The 27,442-nt window shown below is 37.9% G+C and overlaps 1 long non-coding RNA gene across 1 annotated transcript; it reads left to right on the plus strand.

Annotated features, from left to right (window-relative positions):
* Positions 1-11,287: 11,287 nt before the first annotated feature.
* LOC141372928 (uncharacterized) lies at positions 11,288-16,131 on the plus strand. Its single transcript, XR_012378457.1, has 3 exons — positions 11,288-11,340; positions 12,484-12,602; positions 16,044-16,131. It is a non-coding gene; the product is annotated as an uncharacterized lncRNA (long non-coding RNA).
* The last annotated feature ends 11,311 nt before the right edge of the window (positions 16,132-27,442 follow it).

The raw sequence follows: 27,442 nt of genomic DNA on the forward strand, positions 1-27,442 counted from the left end.
CAACCCCTGTAGCCATGCTTCCCTGGGTTCGGATTTCACTCCACCATTTACTGAGCAATCATCAGTGAGGTACTTACCCTTTTCTGCCTTGTTTCCTCATCAGTAAAATGACGAGTTATACACGTAGGGTACATTTTTTTTAATGTCTTGCAAATACAAAGGGCTCAGTAGCATAACATATTATTATTATGATATATATACCATTGACTCTCTCCCCCATTAGACTGAAAGCCAGTCAAGTCAAGGACTTTTTTGCTCAGTGCTTGGCTGAATAGATATTGATGGATGAATAGACACCAGTGATTTGAAAGTACTCTCAGAATTAAGAAAATGCATGATTCCAGATGTCTGCACGATGCTTTCTTTTTAAAAATTGTGTAAAAATACTGAGTTCTGACACGTTAAAACAGCATGTATTTAAAATGTATAATTTGACAAGCTTTGACATATGTAAATATCCATGAAACCATGACCACACCAAGATAGCAAACCCTTTAGAATCCCTCCCTGAAGTCCTCCCCATCTCCCCCCACAACTGCTGATTTGCTTCCTGTGACTATGGATTAATTTGCATTATCTAGAGTTTTACATAAATGGACTGATATATTAGGTACTCACTTTTGTTTGCTTCTTTCACTCAGCCTAGTTAAGTCATTCATGTTGTTTTGTATATCAGTATTTTGATCATTTTAATTGCTGAGTAGTATCATTTTGTATGGCTACATCATGTGTTGTTTATCCATTTACTTGTTGATAGACAGTTGGGTTCTTTCTAGGATTGAGCTCTTACAAAAAAAAGCTGTGAAAAACACTGGACATATACTTTCTTTTCTTCTGATTAGTGTAAAGTATTAATGAAATGGCTGACCACACCAATGTAACTTTTTAGCAGACTGCTTTCCAAAGTGGTTGGAACATTTTACATTCCCACGAGCAGTATATGAGAGTTCCAGTTCTCCCACATCCCTGTTAATACATACTATGATCAGTCTATTTAATTTTTCATTCTAATAGGTGTGAAGTGATATCTCACTGTGATTTTTGTTTCCATTTTCCTATTGAATAATGTTGAACATTTTTTCATGTGTATATTTGCCACCCACAGATCCTTGGTAGATTGTTCAAATCTTTGGCCAATATTTTTATTGAGTTATTTTCTTACTGTTGAATTTTAGAGTTCTTTGTAATGTTAAAATATATGAGGCATATTAAAAATTTTAAGAGATTATTTGATTATTTCAGCAAAAATCAATTGAAATCAGGCAGGGCCAAATCAGAAGTGGTTAGAAGTGCTCCACCAACAGGAACTAGGGGAGAGACTTTTATAGAGAAGATGTGGAAGCAAAGCAAGGAAATTATTTGATTGACTATAGCTTAAGTGTACTTGATTTGGAAAAGCTTAATTGGTTGGTTGTCCTAAGGTTTTGCTTTCTTCTCCTTGAGGCATTATAGGCTGAGGTTTGGGTTTGCTTACATGAACTGCTAAGGTATTAGAACCACATCAGTCTAAAGGCCTCCTTGTTTAATTAATTTAACAATTCCCCCTTTTGGTTATTCTCTCATACCTGAGAAATTAAGCACAAATGTGGTACTAATGCCACTCTCAGTCACCATCAGGGTTAAGCTGTTCTTGTTTCATTAGGAAACTTGTAGGTTATGTCAGGTCCATGGAAGAATTGTTGTCCTCCTGTTGTTCATTTGTTTCTGTTTCTCTAAGCATAGTGAGACCATCTGATGTATTGCTAATGGCTACAAGTGCATATTTAAGTCCCTTGAGAGAACACAGCACACCAGGGAGACTACAATGATCATTATCAGGAGGATAAAACCAAGGGACTGAATTATGTTCCTTGTCTCCTATGAACCAAACCAGTTGGTTATCAAATAAATCAAAGAATATACCTGAAGGGACATCAACCTGATTTAGCCAAGTGGAGTGTTTGTTGATTTCTTGTATTTGCCACAAAACCAGAGTTATTGATCCTGGCATTGCCATGGCACAGACTTCTCCTTGTTCAGCCAATAAGTAATCTAAACTAATTCTATTATCTAAAACCACCTTGCAAGAAAGCCTAGGGACTTTTGTTGTACAGAGATAGCGTTAACAGTAGATTTAGTGATAACTGCCAGAGTTAAGGAGTATTGTCTTCCTGTGCATTAACAAAGAGAAAAGACAAGTCACGAAAAGGCAAAGGGAATAAAAGTTTCATATTAGAGATGTAGACCTTGATCCATGATCTTGGGAGAGCTGTCTGCCTCAAGATGCCATGTGCTTCTGGAGAGGAAACTCCCTGGTGTATTTGAATATTAGATCTTCAGTTGGTGGTAGATCCAAGAGTCTGGAGGAACCCCTTATAATTGAAGGATGTGGACCCAAGCTTCAAGACCGTGAAGTTTTATTACCATCACAATAATGAGGAGGATCCAGTGTGGTCCCTTCCAACAAGGCTCAAGGGAAATATTTGTTCTTAGTGATTTCAAATCAGAAAAGTAGGAAAAAATAAGAAACATTAGTTTAGAGAGACATAGCCAGATATTTGAGGAAACTAGAAGAATTCAGGATCCAGTCTGGTTTATAGGAATATAGTATCCACAAGATTGTTTTATAGTTTCCTACTGAAACATTTTTTTCTTTCTACAACCATCCTCATTTCTATCAAAGATAATCACAGTAAGACTAATTTGTTTGCAAAATAATTCCAGTTTTATTAAAGTTGGCCTGATTATTTATATAAGTGCAGAAAGAATAGTGATTGACCATACCAGCTCTGTATAAGTCATCTTTGTCGGAATTTTTCATAAATAATATCAGATTGGACTTTTAAAAGCCTCTCAAGGCTAAGAAGCCAAGCCAAGGACTCAGCATCAAACTTTGCCTGCAATATCTATAGATTTGGGTTAATTCCTTTCTTTTTGAGATTCCCCCAAATATCCTGAGTTTTCTAGGGCTGCCAGGAAGTGACCTTTCTTCCTCATTTGGTAAAGTTTAGAATCCTGTAAGCAAGATAGCAGGTGGGTTTTCCAAAGAGCTTCGTTGGTTCCATGAAGTCAACCTTATTTCCTTAAAACTGTCTAGCCATATCTGATTTTATACACATCATTCTCAAAGATGAAATTTCAGTCAAAGCCTTGGTAGAATATAATCAAAGTTTCCCATTGTGGCCTGTTATAAAGAAAACATATTCTTACTAAACTTATGTAAATGACTATATTGCCCTGCAAATAAGAATATTTAATGAGTGTCTGGATTCTGGAGGGATTAGGTAGAGAGAAAAAATTATTGTCTCAATTCTGTTTAAGAACCTATACTTTGCCAAACTGCTGTAAGGCATAGAGAGGTTAAAAGAAAAGAGCAAAAGGTTTTCTTAAACCTGGAAAACCAAAACATTGAAGAACCAGCAATGTTTCAAACAAAAAGTCATGGAAAATTATATTTATCCTCATCTGTTCTGTCAATCCATGTTATTCACTCTTATTCTATTTGAACCTTGTTTCTCCATTAAAGTTCTACAAATTCTTAACCAGGTCAATGGTATGATCTTTAAGTTATCAGAAACCTGTATTCTAGAGTCCTCAATGGCTTTCTCTGAAGAAAAGGCACATTTGCAAAAGCATCAAAGTAAAATAGCAACTGTCTACAAATGACAAAAAGACTTTCTAAAAACAGCCATGGTTAAACATTTGATGAGAATTCATATTATAAGGAGATTTAGTTATTTCTATTTAGTTAATATTCTATAATTAACATAATAGTCTATTTAGTTAATATTCAATAATTAACATAATAACTGAACAGAACATTGACAAATTTCTATGAACTGTAAAAAGTTTCTGGAATACCTATATTACTAACATACATTCATACTCATGTAGCTTAAGAAAGTTTAGCATACTGATTTGACTATGCTTTCCGTGTACTTTAACATACAAAATAAACCTAATTCATTTAACATGTCTATTTTACAAGGTGGGAGACAAATCCTTTGAGATTTTCCAGGGACCATCTAGAAAATCTCAAAGCTGATTTATGGCCAGAAAGACTCCATTTGGAATTTTATTTCGGTAAGTTGTCAAAATGGAAAAAGGGTTTGAACATTTAATCAAATAGAATAACAGATCATTATGAAATAATACTTAATCATCTTTTTAACCAAAGTGACAATAGATTTTAAAGGCAAATGCACAAGGTGACATAATGGGGTGGGGGGAGAGAAATTAAAGACCTGATAAAGACAGCATTAAGCCCAGGAAATTATATTTTTCCTTAGAGCTAATTTTTCAACTTAGGCACAAGTTTACAAATAAATTCAAATACATTAAGTTCTTCTAATAAAAAGCCAGAAGTAAACAAATCTATGTCCAGAAATTAACATTTAAAAATTTTATCTTATTTGGAAATGATCCAGACATTCAATAAATACTCTTCATTTAATTAACTTAGTATAACTTTAAGGTTTCATGTTTGGAAACTATTTTTAAACAGACATACCATAAAGCAATTTTTGTTGAAAAGTTCATTTATAAACTTTTAACTTACTTACATCTATTTAATTACTTGTTCTTAACAATTATGTTTAGCTTACTCATGAAAATCACAAGGAGACATTAAACAGCTAACCGTCATCTTAGGTTATTTTTCTTGCTGACAAATTTTGTAACAAAGATAACATGACTTATTTGACTTTTAATAAAGCCAGGTAGATTAAAGTCACATTACTGCATTATTTTTAATCTTGATAACTCGGAAGACATGCCTATTCTAGTTAAAGCAACAAACTTAAACTAGCTTTTATTTACCAAAGATTATTCCAGATCATGTGAACTTGAAAAACATTTGGGTTACTTTCTATATTTCTGAGAGAATATTTAATTTATATAATTGCTTATTTTTCTTTAAACCAATTAAATAGAGATCTTTTACAAATTTTGGCAATACCATCCAAAGGGAAAACAATCACCCATCTATAACAAATACACAACATACATATGTAGACATAAATAAAAAGACAGAAACAAAGATCTTACAGCTTTCACTTTAAGATTTTAGCTATGAGACAGATAGGATAATGCAAAACTCAGTAGTTTACAAAAGAACAGCTGGATCCAAATTGTGTTTCTGGCAGGTGGACTAAGTTAAGTTTTTCTGCTCAGAGGGCTGAAGTTTTTACTAATATTTGCAAAGAAGACTTTTAACATTTCCATTCACCTAGTTTCCAAATAGCTTGTTGTTGCTGTTGTTGTTCTGATGAGAGTTACCTCACTGATGTTTGCATTTCAAAGAGATGGCTTTTGGTTCCTGGAGAAGACCGGGAATGCAAGTTTCTCCAAGTGGGGAGGGGGGATTAGTAAAAAGGATAAGTGGGCTTGAATTACCCCTAGAGCCACATTTCTGTTCTTGTAAAGACTTGATTTATAGGACAAGTGATTTCTAATTCTTCAAGGAATTAAGTTGCAGTCTTATGATATCAAAGGATTGACCCACCCATCCAACTACAGTATTTTCAATCTGCTTATGAGGGAGAAGACTTCCAATTAAGGTGGAATCAAAAGGTTCCTATGTTCTAGATTCAGAGCTATGTGTCTTTGGAAGGGTTTAGTAAATCCTTCCACAATGGCTTCAGAATGTTTTCTTTTCCTGTGGGCATACAGTTCCATTTTAGCTTAGAGGAAAAGGCCTAAAAATATTTCTATCAGGCTTTTAATATCAGCTTCTAATTTGGCCAACTTCTGACTACAGAATTCATTTTTTTTTTAAATCCCTTAAAATATCTTATCAGGTTTTAGCTGGGATAAACAATACATATTCCTGGCAGTACTGAACTCCTTTTTACTTCCTTGTTCTTTTGAACCAACAGTATACCTAGCAAGTGACGCAAAACCAGAACCAATAAGCCTTTTGTGGCTTACCCATGGATTCAAGAGGTTTTCCACAAAGAGGGTGCAAATATGTAGTCCTCCCAAGATCCAGAACCACTGGATTCTTGGTTATCTTTTGGTTATTTTTTGGTTATCTTTGGGATAACCAAGATGTCTGGATAACCAAAGATAACCAAAACTAGAACTTAGCCAAGTCCCATGAGACCTGGCAACAGTCCATAGGACACTAGCCACAAATGGAGTGTGTGCATTGCAGGCAGAAAGTCAAGCCAAGTAAGTTCTCAGAACACAATATAATATAAATAAGAAAGTGATAGCTGTTCCTGGAAGAGAAAGGATCCATAACCAATGGGTACCCCAAAATCAAATTCACAAGAGTCTGAATTTGAGAAGTAAGGGACAACATGAAATTTTACCTTTCTTTCTCAATCAGGCACTACAAAGATCCAAGAAAGCTGACTTTGGTAAGAATTTTCACCCTTTTCTAGCTTCTGCCAGTTTTCCTAGTATCCCATCTGCAGGTCCCAGAGTGAGTGTGATGTCTTGACATGTCCCAACCTAGTCACCTGAAAATGTAGAGAAGGAAAAATAGTTTTTTCTCTGCCCTTTACAGTGAGTTCTTGGCTAAGACCCCTTTTTCTATAGGGGACCTAGTAAATGAATATGCTTATCTAGGTTAAAAGTTTCCCACTGTGACCATGTAATTCAAAATTATCTTTGGTAAAGTTAACCCACTTGTTCAGACAAACACAAGTCTGGGCCCATAAATTTTATACATATAGTCAGCCGAAGTCCTAGATGGAGGGCTCACAGGAACTAAGTTTTCTCTCTCTCTCTCTCTCTCTCTCTCTCTCTCTCTCTCCCTCCGCTTCCTCTTTTTTCCTCAAAACAAAATTTTAGTAATCTGAGGTCTCACATTGGACCCAGTCCAGTTTAAGTCAAACCCAGTTTGACCCCAGATCTAGTCCAGAAAAAGAAATGCTCATACAAAGTCCAAGAGTTTATAACACAAAAGCTGTTGAGCTGGAATATCCAAGAGGGACTTACCCATATCTCCAGAGGCAGCTAGAAAGCAGTAAGCACAACAGACTCAGTGGATACCTTACACCTGCTATCACTCATTGTTCCTGGAGGCCTCAGGAGTCTCCTCCTCAGACACCAGAATGATTAAAAGATAAATTGAGGCATATCAAAAATTCTAAGAGTTTATTTGAGCAAAAATCAATTCCAACTGGGCAGCACCAAACCAAAAGTGGTGAGGAGCACTCCACCAACAGGAGCTAGAGGAAAGTCTTATATAGAGAAATGGCAGAAGCAATATTATTTGGTTGGTTGTAGCTTAAGCATCTGCCTTATTAGAAAAAGGCTTCTTTGTGGGTGATTGTCCTTAGGCTTTGATTTCTTAACCTAGAAACATTTACACATTTAAGTTTTGGTTTGATCCACATAGGCTCTAAGGCATTAGAACAACCTCTGTCTAATGGCTCCTGTTTAATTTAACAATATATTCTGCTTATAGGTTCTTTATTAGATATGTGTTTTGCAAGTATTTACTTTTTGTCTTTTCACACTCTTATGAAAGAGTCAAAGTTTTTTATATTTGTAAAATTTAGATTTTTAAAGGATCATGCTCTCTGTGATATATTTAAGAATTTTTTTACTAACTCCAAAATCCTCTTATGTTTTCATGTAAAAGTTTTATAATTTTAAGTTTTACGTTTAGGTCTATGTTTTACTTTGAAGAGTTTCTATTGGTATGTGTTCAGCTTCACTAGTCTTGATTTCTCATCGTCTCTGCCATGTCAAACTACTTAGTATAACGTGAGGGTAAAATAACAATAATTCTGGGAATGCAAGGAATCAAAAATTTTACTTCCCATGCATCTGTGTTTAGTATGCTTTCATAGGACCTGGAATCTTGGGAAAAGGAGCCAACAGAAAGAAAATGTTAACAGAAAGTCCTAGATTAAGCCTTTTTCAAAGAACCTAACCAACAAATAGATCAGAGCAAGAAGAATGAAGGAGAAGGGAGGTTTCCAGGAGAGAAGGGGTATGAAGGGGGAGGAACGCTAGTAGATTATTGAATGTGTTTGATTAATTGAAAAAAATTATGGTCATTCATTTGACAAGTTTTTTTATCCAAAAGAGGAAAAAAAAGTTTAAAAACAATAAAAAAAAGTAAGTAAATTTTAAAATTGCACAATAATTAACTCCAAGAAAAACAAAAAGTTGTACAAGAAAGGAAGTCTCATAATACTATGCTATGTGTTTTAGCAACAAAACATATTTACTTACTCATAATAATATAAAGACTGTCAGATAATCAAAAATGTACTATAACTCAATTAGGAGAATGAGTAGGTTGTAGGCAAGCTAAATCCTCAAATACCACTAGAAAACACTGATACATATTGCCTAAAATTAAAGCATCAACAATATAAGCATATTTCTCAGAAATTTGGAGGTAAATACCTGAAGTTAACATTAGAAGAATCAAAGGTGATTGCTTCTGGTGTGTAGGATGGTAGAGAGGGGATGTCTAGTAGAAGGATTAAACCTAGGAACTCCCTCAGAGAGTGGAGGAAAAAACCCAGAGATATGGAAGTATTTTATTTTTAAAATAATGTACATATGTTATTTTGATTGTTTTCAAAAAAACTGATTTTTTTTAAGAGAATGGTTCATCCAAATGTTTACTTTTCAGCTTCTTGTCAGTGAGTCTCCTGAATAGCGCCTTTGGCTAAAGACAACCAGCAGGGCAATATGGCCACCCAGGGAGAAGTCCTTCAGCTGTATCTGCCTTTTCCTTTGTCTTGTAGGAACATCTCTCATGTTCCATTTCCTCTTAGCCCTCTCTGACTTCTGTTCCCATCTTTGCAATCTTCCCCATCCTAAAAGGGTCCCTGAGAGGTCACTGTGCTCTAAAATTGGAATAAACGACTGCTTTCAAAGAGAAAGTCATGCTTTTGACAGGATTAGATGTGCGAGTGGGGAGTGGAAGTTGTGGATTACATTCAAAAGGGGGCCACAGTTTGCCTTAAGTGCTGTCCCCCCGCAGTACGAGGCAATTCTCTCAGGGCTGCTGCGTGATGGTGACGTAGCTGTGGTCTCCTCTGGCTGCTCTGTTCAGGGGAGGGGATGTTGTTGGGAAAAACAACGCAGCTCAGACAATGCAGCAGCTGCCTTGACTAAGAATAGAATCCCGTGTTCGATTTGAATTAGCCATTTGAAACAAGAGCAAAACAGTCCTGAAAGTAGTACCATCTGTTTTCCTTTAAGGCTGGGTCATAAATAACAAGATGAAAATATATTTCCTGTTCTGAATTTGTGACCTGAACTGCCTTCTGCTATGTTGTCACTGACCACTTTTGCTGTAAACCCACATGACATTAATTGGGCAGCTGTTGGCTGTAAGGTGGTTAGAATTTGTTGTTGTTCTGTTTGTAATCTCTAGCTCTATGAAGAACTCCTTTATTTCACCCCTCACTTGTTACACAAGGAAATAGAAATTTTTCTGTATATTTTTAAAAAAGCAATTCACACACCAAATGGCCAAGTGATCAAACAGTGCAAAACTATTGCTGAAAATTCCTGCGTGGTAGAAGGATATCTTCCAAGTCAAGGTCAAAGAGAGTAAAGTAAAGAGGACAGGAAGCTCATCCGGCATCTCTTGCTCACCAGGTGCAGGCCTGCTAATCCCAATTAAGATAAGGACAGAGAGAGAGAGGAGCAGGGAGGAGCAGAAAGAAAGGGTGTGGGGTAGGGGAAAGAGGGGAAGGAGAGAATTAGACAAAAGCAATCATTGTTCTTTCCCCGGAGATCACCAGACAGTCTTAAATCCTTCTTCGCTGGGATTTCCAGCAACTGTAAATTGTGATTTATCAGCACTTTCTTTCGTTATCTTTTAAATTCTCATTCACACAGAAAAACTCGGATTTTGTTTCTTTGGTAACTCAAGGGGCCACGGAGGCTGGTAGGCCATCCCATTTCTGCGCTTAGCTTGCTCTATTGCCAATATAGTCTGGGAGGCATTTCAAGTGACAGACCTGCGAATGTGAAATGCACCATAAAGGGGTGTGGTTTCTGCAAGTTTTAGATTGGCTGGCCGTGAAAGAAGCTGTACCCAACCACGAATGTCTCTGCATGTTGAAATGCTCTTTTCCCCCTAATGATTTCGAAACAAAGGCAGGCTTAGAGAATTGGAAATTTTCTAAGGCACATCCATGAGTTAATGAAAGTGTTACCTTGGAGACCTCGAGCAAATGCTGGGTGCCTGTGATAAAGTCGGCCCCTTGGCAATGGTGGAGCCCTAGCAAATCCATCACACAATCATCAGCTTAGACATCATAATAGAAAGACAAGGTTGGGAAGAACCTGGTCATCTCAAGCTTGGGTTAACACAAAAACCTAACGGGCTTTCCTGCTGCCGGTTGAACCCATCCAGACCCTTCTGGACCATCAGTTTGATTCATCTTTCTTAAGAAAACAAAACTTCTAAAAACAAAATAAACTTCCCACTTATTCCCCATTTCTACAAAATAGTTCTCTCCCTTGTGTGTCCTCAGTCCACCCCTCAGCCTGGTCTCCTGGGGCTCGCCACACCCCCTTCTCTCCTCCTTCCATGCCTTTTGCCTCATCTCTCTCTGCTACCTGCCCAACCATCCTTCTGGAATGAGGTCTCACTTCACATTTCCCCAAGTTTGCTCCACCACCCCAGCCTGTGGGGGCTCCATGAAAGAACAAAAAGATAAATAAGCCTGGGACACTGCATATTGAATCTTTCATTTGGATAGTTATTATGTAATAGTCATAAAAAGGCTCTGAGAAGTCACACAGTGAAGAAACCTGTTTAATCTTCTTTAGTGATGCCTAAACATATTTGACCTCAGGACCCTTTTAATCCTAACAAATTAGGAGTTTTTAGAAACCATTCAGAAAAACATCAAATTCCACCTCTTTTAGAAAATCACCTCTGAACACTCTGTGCCATTGATCTTGCCCCTGTGACCTGAATGCCTAGTTATTGTTCGCACCTCTAGTTTGATGTACTTGTCATGGCTGGTTACTCTTCCCTTTTTTTTTTTTTTTTTAGATTTATTTATTTATTTATTTGAGAGCGAGACAGAGACAGAGAGTGTGCAAGCAAGGGGAGGGGCAGAGGGAGAGGGAGAGAGAATCTCTGTCAGACTCCCCTCGGATCACCATGGAGCCCAATGCAGGGCTCCATCTCACAACCCTGCGACCATGACCTGAGCTGAAATGAAGAGTCAGATGCTTAACCAACTGAGCCACCCAGGCTCCCCTGGCTGGTTGCTCTTCTTATGCACGCATGTATGTATGTCAAAATGGTAGTAATCATGATCATAATAGATATTGTTTAACAAGAACCACCACGTTCCAAGAATGGTACCAGATGCTTTGCTGATATTCCTTCAGTGTATTTACTTCTAACAGCCTTGGGAGGTAGGTGGTATTATCCCCATCTTCCATCTAAAGAAACCAAAACTCAGAAACATCAAAGCCTGGAAAACACAGCTCCTGAGTCATGAACCTCTGCTTCAGTTCTGGGTCTATATAAGCTCAGCTGCCAAACTCCCTTCTACTATTCTGTACTTCCAACTAGATCGGCCACTCCTTGAGAATCAGAGACTGCCTTGCCTTTCTCAGTGGCTGGCACATGGTAAATGCTTGGCATATATGTTCATTAATTGGGTGTGCTGAAGCTTTTCTAACACAAGCAATAAAACAACAGACTTTCTACAGATTCATGAGCCTTGTAGAATTAGTGTATATTACTCTATTTCCTTCACTGCCCCTTCTTAAAATTCTTTAAAAATTTTACTGAAGAAAATTCTGTATCTCCTAAGGTAAATTCTTATTCTGAAACAAAGTTCCTAATCCTTAAAGATGTTTGAACCCATTACTAGTCATTAGTATAGTTAATAAAGGATAGACATTTTTAGTAAGGGTTGAGGTTGAGGTTGGTGCCCCACAATCTGGGGGATGCTCATTACATCCAGCATAGGCAGCAGGTTGATGATTGATTGCTCCCCTGTTCCCTAAGAAGCAGTAGAATATCCTGGTTAAGAGTCCCAATTATTAAAAAAAAAAAAAAAAAAAAAAAAAGGATCCCAATCATGGAGTGAAAGTCCTGGGTGGTACAGAATCGTGACCAAAAGCCAGATTCCAGCACTGGGCTGCCTGGGTTGAAATCCCAGCCCTGTCTATTATAAACTGTTTGACTTTTTTCACAAGTTCCCAGACCTCTCCTTGCCCCATATGTAAAATGGGGATAATGCTACCTACACCATAGTATCAGTATGAGTGGTAAAGAAGATAATACATGTCAGGTACTCCCAAAGAATGTCTAGCATGTAGTAAACATTCAATAGTTGTTGAATATTTCTAGTCTATTCATTTGCTAAATGGAGCTCTTGGTTGATCATTTCCATGACTATTTTTAAATCATCATCATGATAATAATAAGCTAAATGATATTGAATATTTACCACATGCCAGACACATTCTAAGTGCTTTCTAGATATTTTCTCACTCAATCCTCCTCACAACCTCTAGGTAATTACGATTTTTATTCTCATTTTACAGATGGGGAAACTGAAGCCCAAGGTGGTTAAATAATGTGCCCAAGGGCCTTTCATAAGGATGGTGTGGATTTAAACAGAGCTCCACCTATGTGCAAAGCCCATGTTGCTCATCACTATTTTGTAAGCCAACAATACACACATATGGTTATTAATTATGACTATGCTATTGTGACCCTGCCTTCACTCTTGCCCTTCCCTGGCCTCCTAAGCCCACCCTATATCATCCCCACCCACCCAGATTCCACTCCCCAGTGAGCTTGCTTCATCTCACCCTGGGCATCTTTCCAGACACCTGTCTCTCATCTCTGAGCCACACTTAGCACTCAGGGACTGAAACATACCATCAGGTTCTTCACTGCTTTCACATCTCCCAACTGCACTTTGCAAACAAGACAGAAAAATAGATTTTATGTTTTTCTTTTATGTCACACAATCCTTAACAAAACAAATATTCATGAATCGATGAGTTCGTCAGTTAATGCAACACATTAGGCTCCAGCTTCCATTTAGATTTAAGATGCACGTTGTCAGTGGCAGAATTTAGAAGAAACATTCTTCCTCATCACTCTTGGAGAGACCAATATAATAATTGCAAATTATTATACCAGTAGTTAATCTTTACCACACGACCATAGTAACTTCTCTGTGTTGGATTTTTCTACATGATTTGTTATGAAGTATTACAGAAAGAGCCAGGTGTCCTTCATATTCACCTTTTGTCCAGTTTAGTTTCATTTCAGCATATAAACTAGGTCTTGTATCATTGGTAAATGAAAAAGAACGAAGTTATATGCAATGGTTATTTTTTTAAAAAAGAAAAAGAGAAATGAGAGTTAAGGAAAGGACTTCAAAGTTAATTTACCAAAATCCAACTACATCCTTGACCTATGAAGACCCCAATAAGGCATTAATTACTAAAGGATTAACACTTCTCTCCATTGTAACAATGGAGTCCTCTGTCAATGGGAAATGATAACAATATTTGCATTCATCCATTAGCTAGGATTCACAGATTATGAGAAAGGTCTTAACACTCTTCCTAAATGAAGTTAAGCAACCCCAGTGAAAGGAAAGAGTTCCTTTCATTGTCTGAAAGGACTTGAACAATTTTGAAAAATCCCAGCAACACCTTACACAGTGTTCTGCCCAAAGCTAGATCCCAAAGCTCTGCCCAAAGCATTATGAATGTGTTGACCGCAGTATTTATCCTGCTTGCACACAACTGGCTATACCATATCAGCAACTGATTCCAAGGATATTGTATAAGAAACTATTTCCTTGTTCTGCTGCACTCTGTACTCAGCCTTCCCCTTTCCCGCTGCCCACTCGCACGACTATTCAATTTCAGAGTGGATGCAATGACTCAGTGAGAGAGAATATAAATAAACACCATTTCTTCCCTCAATGAATCAACATGTTGCAGCCATGCTGGAAAAGCAGATACCATTACTACAGTATATTTCACTTATAAACATTTGAGTTATTTTTTCTAAACTACATTGTGATACCATCTCTACTGCCTATCCCCTTCAAATAGGATTTTGTACTTTCTGTCGAACGACATGACTCTTTTAAAATGTAGCAAATATAAGAATACTCAGTCCAGGGAAAGAAAAAAAGGATTTATGCATAGTATACACACCCTCAGAGGAATTTTTCTTACTCTTTTCAAGTTTGTCTTCCCATCTAGGTCAAGTCAGTAATGCTGCCAAAGTCTTTATGGGCTTTGGAAGGCTTTCACATGCTTATAACCTTGAAAGATGAATGGAAAACTATCTAAGAACTTTCCTTACATGTTCATTTTTCCTCCATGAAAAGGATATTTGACTGAAAATAAAACAGAGTTGACAAAAGTGCCAAATTCCACCACATTCCTGCCATAATTTAAACTAGACACGTCTCCCTCACACACCCTGAGGTCAGTGCTCTTTGGCAACGGAAAAGAACATGGCAGCATCATTTTACAGCTTGGTGTGGTAGGCAGACCCCCATGATTCTCATCCCCTTGTGTGACACCCATGATTATGTTGCATTACATGGAGAAAGAGAGTTTGCAGACGTTATTAAGGTTACTAATCAGCTGACCTTGAATTAATCAAAAGGGAGATTGTGTGGGAGAGCCTCAGCTAATCATATGAGACCTTTAAACACACTGTTTTCTCCACCTGGTGACAGAAAAGGAAGAGAGATAAAAAGGAGAGGGAACATGGGGGAAGCTCTTTATTGTTGAGATGGAAGAAACCCTGGAGCAAAGACCTGAGTGTGTCCTATAGGAGCGGAGAGTGTGCCTGTCCAGTAGCTGGCAAGAAAACAAGGATTTCATTCCTGCAACCTCAGGAGCCCGAATTCTGCCAACAATCTGAATGAGCATGGAAGCATTCGTTCCAGAACCTCCAGCTTAGCCCAGTTGACCCCCTGATTTTTGTCCTGTGAGATACTAAGCAGAGAACCCAGTTGTAACTGACCCGCAGAACTATGAGATGATAAATGGGTGTTGTTCAAAGTTCTCAAATTTATTACAAAGCAATAGAAAATGAACACACTTTGTATTAACTGAGAATGGGTCCCCAAGCTTTTCCCACTACTCTTCTGCTCCAAGTCTCCTTTCCAACCAAAATGTATTTCTTGGTTCCTAAACATACCTTTTGCTTTCGCCCACTCAGCCTTTATACACATTTATTTGCCATGCTGGAAGGCTTCTTTGCTGTTTAGCCACGGCCTTTGAGACCAACTCATAGCTTATCACCTGAAGGAAAGGAGCCTGACACAATTTTCTCTCCAAAATCAAATAATCTCCACCTGTATAATTCAATTGACAATCATGCCCTGCTTTGTGGCACCTTTTCTTATGTGGTCTGTATTTTTATTTTATTACTACTTATTTTCTTCTTAATTAGATAGTAAGGCCCTTGAAAGCAAGCACTCCTAATTTTTATGCTCTACTCTACCTAATACAACCCTTGCACATCATAGGCCCCCAATAAATATTTGTTCATTTGTTTTGTTCTAAAGTATCTCTCCTCAATCTTAATGAGATTAAATGACACCAGAAGTCCAGAGAAAACCTCATTAGCCAAGCAATGGGGAGCTCGGCAGTGACCTGCCCCACATTCCACTTGGCCTTTCACTACCGTGAACCCTAAACACACTTAAACTGTCAAAATTAAAAATGTAACTGCAAAAACAAGATAATCACAGAAAGTAATTTTTGCCAATTGATTTGTGTGACTTTCAATGACATTGTAAGCTCCCAACTCTTCCCTGAGCTGCCAATTTGCATAGAAAGGGATGCTTTCTCTATGGACCATATTTACAAATGAATACACTATTCACATGAATGTGCAAGAGAAAGAAAAGACCAGCAGAAAATATAAAGAGTGTTGTTGAACTGAACATTGTTAACAATTAAGAATGATCAACATAACAGGCATGAAGGAGCAAAGGCTGGAAGTGACCTGTGGTGTTGCAAGCCATGTAGATTTGGTTTAATCCCTTGAAATACAAATAGGGCCTAAAATCCCAGCTAAGACATTTACTAAACTAAATGAACCTATTTTAAAGTTTCAGGGAAAAGCAACAAGAATGCAATTTGGGAAAATAATGAAAGTCAACTTCGTCACACTCCAGTGCCTCCCTCTGTGATGTTACCATCTGACCCCATACATAGCAACATGTTGCTCCATAACTGCCTGAAAATTAAACTCAAACTTCAAAAATATCACTATCTATTTTTCTTTATTTCTCAAAGGAAAATGTAAAATAAAAATCAATTTTACGTGTATTTTATGTGTTCTTTATTATACACAAAATCATAGAACATGAGGCCTGGCTGAGACCCTGACAGGCTCTTTTGTTTATTCTTTGGCATTAGGCAGGCCCACACTTAATCCTTCCCTGATAAGAAAATCTCTATCAATTCTAAAGACTTGCAGAGGAGATTTCTTAGATTCTCTCTAACCCACTAAGGTAGTTAATAACTTTTCTTATTATCTAGCCTAAATCCTTAAGACTCATTTGTTCTTGTCTAACTATTTACTAGAGGTTGGGGGGGGGGGATTTATCACTCTCTTTCATATAAGAAATACTCATATACTGATAATAATTATAGAATCACTTCTGCGATCTCATAATGAAATATTCCAAGTCTAATGGTGGTTCTCTGCTAAATGTTCTGCAACTTCTCCTGCCTGCCTTTATCTATAAACCTCAAAAATGTTTGCTGACCTCTGTTAAGGATTTGATTACCCAATACTGAAATCTGTGGTAGTTCTTACAGGTTACACCTTGGACATCCACCCAGGACCATATCTCAGGAATATAGGATGACATCAATCATGCTATCCTCACTCCTACAAATAATTTTATGAAGATAATTCAGTTGGAATGAATATTGAGGGCAGCTATGAAACGTGAAAACAAGTCATAGAAAGGTTGTCTATATAGAAAAAAAGGACTGAAAGGAAGTATATCACAATGTTACTAGCAGCTAACCCTGGATGATGGTAGGATTATGTGCAAGTATGTTTTTATCTTCCATTACACTTTTCTATATTCTCCAAACTTCTTATTATGTATTAGTTTTTAACTAGAAAAGAAGAAACTGTGTGTGTATGTGGGTATATGTGTGTTGGAAGGGGCAAAGTGGAGCTGCTCATTGGGGTTAAATGAGAGTGAGGTGGTGGGTGACCAACCATCCCAGTTTCACACTGTTAAGTCCCAAATTGCAGAAAATCTCTCAGTCCCAAGCAAACCTGGATGGTTGGTCACCATAGAGGAAACCAGGTGAGGGGACATCATAGGTGCTGCCTATGGACAGCCAAGAGTGAGAGTAACACCAGAGCCATTATTTTTCCTACCAAGTAGAAACCACTTACCTCTGCCTGATGCATGAGCTGCTCTGTATCCTTAAATTTAGAGGATCAAAGCAACACCCTAATACACAGAAAGGGAAGAGCAACTCTGTGTTGGAACCATGTTCTCTTTTTCATCTACGAAGCCACATTGCTGACTCAGGTCAAAGTAATAAAGCCATTTGAGATTGAATCAGAACAGAAAATTCTAGACTGACTTGTTTTGCTGCTTCTTTTTCTTTCTTTCTTTTTCTTTCTTTCTTTCTTTCTTTCTTTCTTTCTTTCTTTCTTTCTTTCTTTCTTTCCTTTTTTCTTTCCTTTCTTTCTTTCCTTCTTTTTCTTTTTTTCTTGCTACTCAGGTCTCAGGAACCCAGAAATGCCAGGAACACACCCTTAAGAGCCAACTAAAAGACACAGATGTGGCTTCAGGTCAGCATCTTGACTCTAGTCCCTGTACCAGTTTCCACCCATGGGGCCAGCTGTAAGCAAAACTCTGCAGGAGAAACATGATGCTGAGTCTCCACTCTGGTCAGAACCAGCCTTCCCTCTATCAGAAGCCCAGTGACTCTCCGGTGGCCTTAGCTGTGGTGAAGCGCATTTGTTTCCAAAGTCATTGTGTGGTAATGGTAGATCCCTAGGAGACAGTTTAATAGCTTTTAAGAGCAAATGTTCAAGTGAGGCATATGTAGCTCAGAGCAAACCCACAGGCAACTCTTACCTCCCAGCCACCATTTACCCCCATAATAGCAGTAATAATCGGATTCTTTACCTCCTGGGTAATGCACACGGTATGCCTAGAACAGGGTCCAGCGTATAGTGAGCATATGCAATATATATATATACACATGCCAAGTTATGTACCAGCAAAAAACGAGTCATAATTCCAGTCTTCCTTAATACAAAATCAGCCCCAATCACATTAAATATTTACTGAACATTCACTCAGGACCAGACGGGGCTAAATATCTGAATACAAGATAAATAAGATGTGACCTCTGCCCTCAAGGAGTTTATAGTCCAGTTCAGGGAACAAAGATAAGCAGATAATTTCAGCACCAACTGGTCTGTTCTCTGAGAGCTCTCTGAGTAACAAAGCATGTGGGTATTGAGTGCTGCAGAGTAGCAGTGGAGAAGCTTTCATGGAGGAGAGCTTTGTTAGAACTAAATCTTTCAAATATATTTTTAAATTTTTTTATTTTAAAAATATACAACTTCACTACTAAAAAAATTAAAAACACACAGGCAAAAAGAGAAAAAGTTAAAACCACTTGGGACCTCGGTGCCAAGAGATAAACAACTTTTAGCATTTATATCTTTCCATAATTTTTATATAGATATGAAAACTACGTATGTATTCCTGGTGATACATACTATTTTGTAATCTGATTTTTTTCACTTAAAAATATAGCATGAGCATTTTTCCATATCAAAACATATAAAAAATAAAGTATAACTTTTTAAATGGCTGCTTAGTATTCTACTGTAAATATATATGTAATTTTCTTTTTAACCAACACCTCTCATGATTTCCAAATGGGTTACGCTGGACACTAATTCAGTGGGAAGTAGAAGATTTGTTTAATAGGAGGAATGGCTCGATGTGATTGTGAAAAAACAACCAAGCAGTACGGAAGGTGGATCTCAGCAAAAAGAATTTCGAGGGCACCAATATTCCAGTTGGAGTCAAAGAGGGCCTGAATTAAGGCTGTTGTGGAAAGTCAGGGAAGGACCCAGCCTAGGGATCCAGGAGTGTGAATTTATACGACTTGGGGGCTACGAGTGGGGTACTAAGGCAGGGTCATGCTTTGATGGGGGCTTTATCTCCTGGGTCCTTTATTAACCAATAGATCAAACCCAACAACGGTGTGTTTGGGGGGAATGTGAATATTATTCATTTTTTTCAGGAGGCATTGAGGTCGAAGGGCATATGAAACGCTGGCATGGGGATGATCGATCCCTGAATTGAGAGCTTCAGATTACTTCCAGGATGGAGAACATATGGATATAGCAGTGAAGACTTGGGCATGGAGAAGAGCCAGGAAAGCTGGGGAAGTGTGCAGACCATAGGTGAGGACAGATGTTTGAGGAAGACTACAAGAGGCACCAGCCACGGAGTCTGAGATACGAGGTATGCATGAGGAGAAGAGTCTCTGGAAAAGAGCCTTGGAGAAAAAGGCTTATCTCTGACAGTACCATGCTGTGGGAGGACTGGGAAAATCCCCAGGGACTTGTTAGCTCTTCTGTGGACATGCCCTTCCCCTGGGGTGCAGCCATCATTAAGAACTTAGTAATAAATGTTAGGACCTTACCAAAGGCCAGCGGTGGTGTTTCAGGCTTAGCTATTTTGATTGAGCAGTAAAATACCCTAGAGGAGTATCTCTCAAACTCTGCTAGAGCACACCCATAAAAAATGGGGGAGGGGGAAGACTTTTATAGTCACATAAATTTGAGAACACAGAAGCAAGCATTTAAATGGGATTCTTCACTGCACGACTTCTCAGAGGCTTTAACATGCTATTGTAATTGTGCTTCCCCCAGAGAGAAATGTGGTGGATGGCGTCTTCCAAACTTCTGTAAACATAGAATTCTTTCCATATGGAACATCCCTAACAACGCCAAGATCACTCGTGTTCCAAAAAGGCACTGTAAGGAATGCTGACCAAGGAACACCGGGCAGGTACTACACATAACCCCAAACTCAATTACTTGCAATAACAAAACAAAGTAACTAATTTACTTTGTGTGTAACAAAATAGGTCAAATACCAAAAGGAGAAAAGCTTTAAAGGCAAGGAATCTTTTGGTGCCATATTTCATTAGCTCTGAGGGTCACATTTCTTTTTACATTTTCACATCTCTGAAATCCAAAATCAGGATGTGTCTCAGAGCTGGAGTGTGACAATCTTTGTGTGACCTGTGACAATCATGACAGAATTCTCATCATCCAAGCATCACCGAATATCAGCAACTTGGTAAAAAAAAAAAAATCTTGGAAAATTAGAAATGCACTTTTGTATAAGAGCTCACAATCAAAAGTTTGTGGGGAGTGGGTCTGCGGTGGTACTGAATGGTCAGCAGCATTTCTGACCTGGGAGTCAAAACAGGCTCGTACCATTTTAATAGCAGAGCCAGTAAGGAGCTCTGCACCGATGGCTTTTAGTTATTTCACCGATTCTTTAAGAAATGATGAGCCATCGACAGCTTCAAAGGCACAGGTATGTACACAAACATGGACAGCAATGATAATAAATGAGAAGTCCAGAAGACCAGGACGGTGGATGTGAAGAAGCCTTAGGAATACCACAATCAACTCACATCCCTTATATCTTCCTTTTTTTCCGTAGGCAAAGAGTGATAGGTGATAAAATCCTATGTCTATGTTCCAAGAGCTCTGTAAATGAGGATTAAATAAATTCTAAGTGATAAGGAAGCATTGTATCATAGTTTAATGGGCAGTGATTTTTCCTTCTTAGTGGTATATAAAATAACAGGCCATTTAAAATCAATTGTGACTTAGAATTAATGAAATCGATAACTGCCTTTTAATAAATTATTTTAGCCAATTCTTTCTCTCTAAAACATTTTGCATCTTATTCCTAAATGGCCGAAATTCCCAAGGAAATGCTACCTTTAGAGTGAAATTTTGAGACCTGCCCTTGGTTACCTTACTTTTGCGGGGTTCAAAGGCGTCCGTCTCTTCTCACTAGAAATCTCAAGCGGACCACCTCCTAAAGCAGCATCTCTTTATAAGGCTTCTGCCTCTGAGCTGTCCTGAAGGACAAGGCTTTGCACTAGACTAATTCTCCGGAGACAACCTAGCCTCCTCCTTGAAGTTTTTGTTTTCCTCTTCAATTCTCTTTTTATAGTTGGAGCCGGTGGTGAGCCCGCTCTGCCCCAGCCGACGTCAGTTAAACTCTGCGCTTGAAGTAGCGCCGCCTCCCCTCTCCGTTCAAATCTCTATAAAATGAGGGACTGAGATAAGACATTCTCTAGGTTCCTGTAGCATCCTACGCTTTATGTTGACTTCTCAAAAAGACCAAATGTATTGTTGACATTTCATTTGCATTTTATACAAAACAAGCATATTATATTTATAATTTACCATTGTGCCTTAATAAGCAGACACAGTTCTTGACAACTCTCATAGTAGAGTGCCAAATATGGGAACATACTACAAATTAACATTTGTCAGATGGTCACATTTCCCAGCATCTCAACTCAGTTTGACCACTGTGTTTCAAGATTATATTTGTTCTCACCTTGAAAGTAACCAGAAGTGCTGCTTCTTAACAAGATAATCATTCCTGAGTTGAGATGGGCAGTTATAATGAAGTTAACTGTTAATGTGATCTACAGTCACTAGACTACAAGGCTGTGAGGCCAAGTTCATGTCTGCCTGGTTGGCTATGGTGTCTATAGCACAGAGCATGGTGTGATTATGCAGCAAATTGTTCAACAACTGTTTACTGAATGAATAAATGACTGACTCAGTGGCACTGAGAAATAGAAAATTAGGGCAAAATGAATTTTTAAATGCCAAATGCATGTGTATGTTCTAAACCATACAAGCAAGTACAGATGATTTAGTGAGACTAATCTTTCTTCTAAGTTTTCTTCATGCCAGGGTATAGTCCGGAAATATCATAACAACTTGCATTGTCATTGGCCTTAGCTAAATGAGTGACCCATGTAGCTGGCTGTGGGATTATTTATAATATACATGCACACGCATTTTCTTAATCACTAAGGATAAGCCAGACAGCTTCAACTGTAACAAAAGGGGGATCCTAATCTGTGGGTTTGAATCCTCTTTTGGTTTTGGGGGGGTTGTTTTTTTTTGTTTTGAAGACTCAGTCCTTTGGGAGAAGGTTTGAAGAAAACACTGGAGAGGGGATGGACCTCTGAACACCAGAATTAACACTCTTGAAAAAAAATTATAAGCAGCTTCCCAAACTCTAATGGAAGACGTTCTTTGGTAGCAGAAAATTGAGTCCTGAGGAGGAATAAGCTGAAGTCCTGACAAGGACAGCTGAGGTTTCACGTGTGATTACTGGGACATGCAGTCAGAGAGCCTGTCCCAGCCCCTGGAAGCTGGTCAGGACAAGAGACTGAAAGGATGCTCTGAGGCACCTGTCCCGTGGAGAGCAGATGGGAAGGAGTCAGAAAGCAAAACTGCCCAGAGCCTATGAGGGTGACAGATGTAGTAGGAAGGTGCTGGGACTGTCAAGGCACCCCACAAGAAAGGAGGATGTGCCAGGGTTGTGAACCTAGTACCTTTCATTGGTTTGGGACTCTGAGGCAAAAAACCACTGGCATTTTTTTTTCAGGGATTGGTTTATTCCCGGTTTTGTGTGTCTTGAAAAGGAAAGAACACCAAAATTACATAACATTGCAGATGTACATCCATATCCTTACTACCTTCCCTGACCAGGTTGATGAAATCCCAGAACTCTTATAAAAGTGATCGTTCTCACCAGAGTTCATGAAATTCATCCACCGAACTAATCTAGAAATTCTGTCAGAATAAGCTCTTTCTCATATGTCAGCATCTCCATGTCTTTCCATTCTCAAAAATAAAGATATTGATGTGCAGAAAAACAAAGAAAAGAAATTGAGGGGTGGTGAGCTGAGGAGAATGCTATCCAGATATTTTTCAAACACATGCAAAAATATTGGAATCAGGGAATGCAATGTCCATCACAAGAGAAATGTGTACCTTAGGTCTATGCTATTTCAGTTCTCTGCAATGCACCAAAAATTAGCTATTGATGAGAACCCCCCTCTAGATTTTTTGTCAGGTTGGATGATTTAATTGATTATATGTAACTAAATACCCTAGGGTTGAGTGATAAAATGGAATCCGATGCTATTTCTCAAACCACCTCTGTATATATTGACTATATGCATACTCAGGATTCTAAAACCAGCAGCACAATTTTTAAAGTTATTTGGTGGAGTTGGGGAGAGGTATAAATAAAGATTCATTGCATCCAACTCCAATTAATACTTACTTTTCCTGAGTGGAAAAAAATGCAACTGTTTTATTGGTCATTATCTCATAGGAATTTGGAATATTGATCCTCACCCAGATCTTCCCATTCTTTCACCAACCAATCTGAGCTAGAGTAAGTCAAACAGAAAGACTTTGCCAATTCTGCAAGGTGCAGGGTTTTCTAGACATATCATCAAGACCCTGCCTCCCACAGAGCTTCAGAGAAATGGGCATTCATGAGGCTAATATTATTTCATCAAATTGGAAACAGCAAAATCAAGAAACAAGTCAGAGAAGAAGTTGAGAATATCCAGAGCTTAAGTAAATCCCAATGCATAGAGATTTATTTCCCCACTTCCAAAGGATCATACTATACCCTATATACACATATATAGGGTATATGTACTTTGATTAAAGCCCTCCAAGTACACAAATAAACTATATCATCAAAATAAATCCTCTCTGAGTGTTCCCACCATAAGGAGAAAAATCCTAATCACCAATGAAACAGGATTCAATGAGTCAACAATAGTCATTCTGTGGGCAAAAATAATAATAAAGATAAATAAAAGTCCAAACTGGCAACTATATATTTATATATATTGTTATTATATATTAAATATGTAACAATGCCTTTAAAGGCAGGCCATGCCCAGAACGGCATGGGAAGTCACCTGACATACGAATGTCATCCACTTACCTCTAGTCTGTTATTATATAGTTATACTTCAATATAGATTTGGGATATCACAGTTTATTTCATATTTAATATTACTCTTAAGTGTTTCCATGACTGAAAGGTATTTTACATTAAAATATTTTTAAAAGTCATATTTCATTTTCAAACTGTCTGAACAAAACAAGCAAAATGATGGAATACTTCAAAGAAGATAAACTATAACTCCCATTTCTAAAAGAGTCAGGATGGGAGCTCGACAAGATGAAACAATTAATTTTTGGAGCAACCTAATTCAAAAAAACGCAACTACTGTAAAATGTGCAGTGATGTTTCTCTTCCATTTATTAAAGAGAAAGTCCTGTGAAATGAGATTTATACTCTTGAGCTATGAATGAAAAAAGGGGGTAGGAGCCAGAAGAAGATAAGAATCTATACCTACCATAATAATTCAACTGGACCTCTGATATTAGATGACTATGTGATCCTAAAAATGACACCAATACCCTGTTCTTATTTTTTATGAAGATATTTTTGAATGCCACATATTGGAGCAGAAAAAGGTAAAATGAATGATGTTTTATATTTATATATATATATGTATATATATATATATATATATATACATACACACACACACACACTTGGCTCTTAATGAAATATAAATGATTAAATTTGCCTAATTTGTTTTTCCTCTGTTTTGATAAATTAAATTTGATCACTTCTTACAGCAATTAATTTATCTGAGAAACCTTTTTTTGATATTTTAATCCAAGCTCTTATTGCATGTAATGAATTCCTATTGAAGCTCCAATAGTAGATTACAATTTTGAAATTGTATCATATTCAAAATACAGTGAGTCCATCTCTGCCTTAAATGCATAGCCAGAGTAGCTGTGTGTGACTCCAGGAGGTAATTATAAATTCCACAGGACTTCTGGTTTCTGGTCCAGCATCGAAGGAGCTTGGAAGTTGTCACTCTTGGTAACAAGTCAAAGAAGTGAGGTCACAGGGCAAAACGCTGCCTCAAAAACTGGAAAGATTGGCAGGAGGATACAGAGAATCACAACTTACCAGAGCAGAAACCTTCATAGGAACGAGCCCCAGAGTAGGGAAATCTAAACTATAGTTGAAAAATTGCTGGAGACACAGAGTGGACAAGTCTGAGACATAAAAGCTCCGGGAGGACTCTGACGTAGGGGTCCCCACACTTCTGTGATTTTCACCTCCAGGAGATGGACCAGGTTCTCAGAGTGACTATCAGAGGGAAAAAAAAAAAAAAAAAAAAAAAAAACACCTTGTGCTTCTGGTGTGGGGGAAGGGGCAGGAAGGATTTAGAAACATGCCTGAGCATTCTGTTCTTAATAAGAAGGTTTCTCTCTCCTCAAGAGAAACTATGTAAAGAACCTAAAACATGGGGTTTTATCAGAGACTAACTGACCTGAAGGAAGGGAAATACCCAATTCCAGCCCACTGGAGACGTCATATCCACCTAAGGTGATGGGGAGACTGGATATCAACAAACAGATTCTAATGTTTTTATGGAAAGGCAAAAGATTTGGAATAGACAACACAATATTGAAGGAGAAGAACAAAGTTGGAGGACAATATCTGACTTCAAGACTTACTACGTTAAAGCTATGGGTAATCGAGACATGTGGTATCGGTGAAAGAATAGACAAATAGATGAATGGAACAGAATGGAGAGCCCAGAAGTAGACCCATATAAATATATATCAACCGATGTTTCACAAAGGAACAAAGGTACTATAATGTAGCAAAGATAGTCTTTTCAATAAAGGGTGCTGGAACAGCTTGGCATCCTTGCGCAAAAAAAAAAAAAAAAAAGAACCTAAATACAGACCTTATGCTCCTCACAAAAACTAACTCAGAATGAAACTCTTAGAATATAACATAGGGGAAAAAATCTAAGTGACTTTGGCTAGGGCAATGACTTTTTAAATATAACACCAAAGGCAGGATCTATGGAAGAAATAATTGATAAATTAAACTTCATAAAATAATAAATAACTTAAACATAAAATAATAAAAAAATCTTCTGCTCTGCAAAAGACTCTGTTAAGAGAATGAGAAGACAAGGGACAGACTGGAGGGAAATATTTGCAAAAGACATATCTGATAAAGGATTGTTATCCAGAATGTACAAAGAGCTCTTAAAACTAAACAATAAGAAAATGAACAACCCAATTAAAGAATGGGCAAAAGACCTGAAAAGATATTTCACCAAAGAAGATAAACAGATGGCAATTAAGCATATGAAAAACTGCTCAAAATATGTCATTGGGGGGCCGCCTGGGTGGCTCAGTCAGTTGAGCAACTGACTATTGGTCTCAGCTCAGGTTTTGATCTCAGGGTTGTGAGTTCAAGCCCTGCACTGGGCTCCACGCTGAGTGTGGAAACTACTTTTAAAAAGAAGTCATTGGGAAAATGCAAACTAAAATAACAACGAGATATCACTGCACACCTATTAGAGTGACCAAAATCCTAATGCCACCAAATGATGGCAAAGGTACAGAGCAAGAACTCTGTCATTGCTGATGGGAATACCAAATGGTACAGCCACTTTGGAAGACAGTTTGGCAGTTTTTTACAAAACTATAATGTACTCTTGGTAAATATACATGGTAAATAGACTCTTACCACACAATCCAGCAATCACACTCCTTGGTATTTACCCAAATGATTTGAAACTTACGTCCACACAAAATCAGCAAGTGACTCCTTATAGCAGCTTTATTAATAATTTCTAAAACTTGGAAGTAACCAAGATGTTATTCAGCAGGGGAATGAATAAACTGTGGTACATCCAGACAATGGAATATTATTCAGCACTAAAAGAAATGAGCTATCAAGCCATGAAAAGACATGGAACATACTTTCTAGGTTAAGCCAGTCTGAAAAGGCTACATACTGTACAATTCCAATTATATGACATTCTGGAAAAGACAAAAGTATGGAGATGGTAAAAAGATCAGTGGTTGCCATCGGATGATGGGAGTTGGGGGGAGGGACAAACAAGCAAAGCAGGGAGAATTTTTAGAGGAGTGAAAATACTCAGCATCATACTATAATGGTGGATACATTTCATTGTCCATTTGTCATCACCCATACAACACCAAGAATGAACCGCATGGTAATGATGTGTCAATGTAGGTTCATCCATCGTAACAAATGTACCACCTGGTACAGATATTGATAGTGGGGAGTCTGCCTCTATGTGGGGACAGGGAGTATAGGAAATCTCTGAATCTTCCACTCAATTTTGCTGCAAACCTAAAACTGCTCTAAAAATAAAGACTATTTTTTAAATGTTGTTCTAATAAATGAGTTTTTTTCCTAAAAACTAAAACAACCCACAGTGAGTCCTTTGCCCCTTTCTCTCTTTCATTGTGATTTAATAAATGCTTATTAAGCATGGGATA

Source organism: Callorhinus ursinus, unplaced genomic scaffold (genome assembly GCF_003265705.2).
Source record: "Callorhinus ursinus isolate GAN/ISIS: 27379988/994484 unplaced genomic scaffold, GSC_fseal_2.0 scaffold6, whole genome shotgun sequence".
Classification (NCBI taxonomy): Eukaryota; Metazoa; Chordata; class Mammalia; order Carnivora; family Otariidae; genus Callorhinus; species Callorhinus ursinus.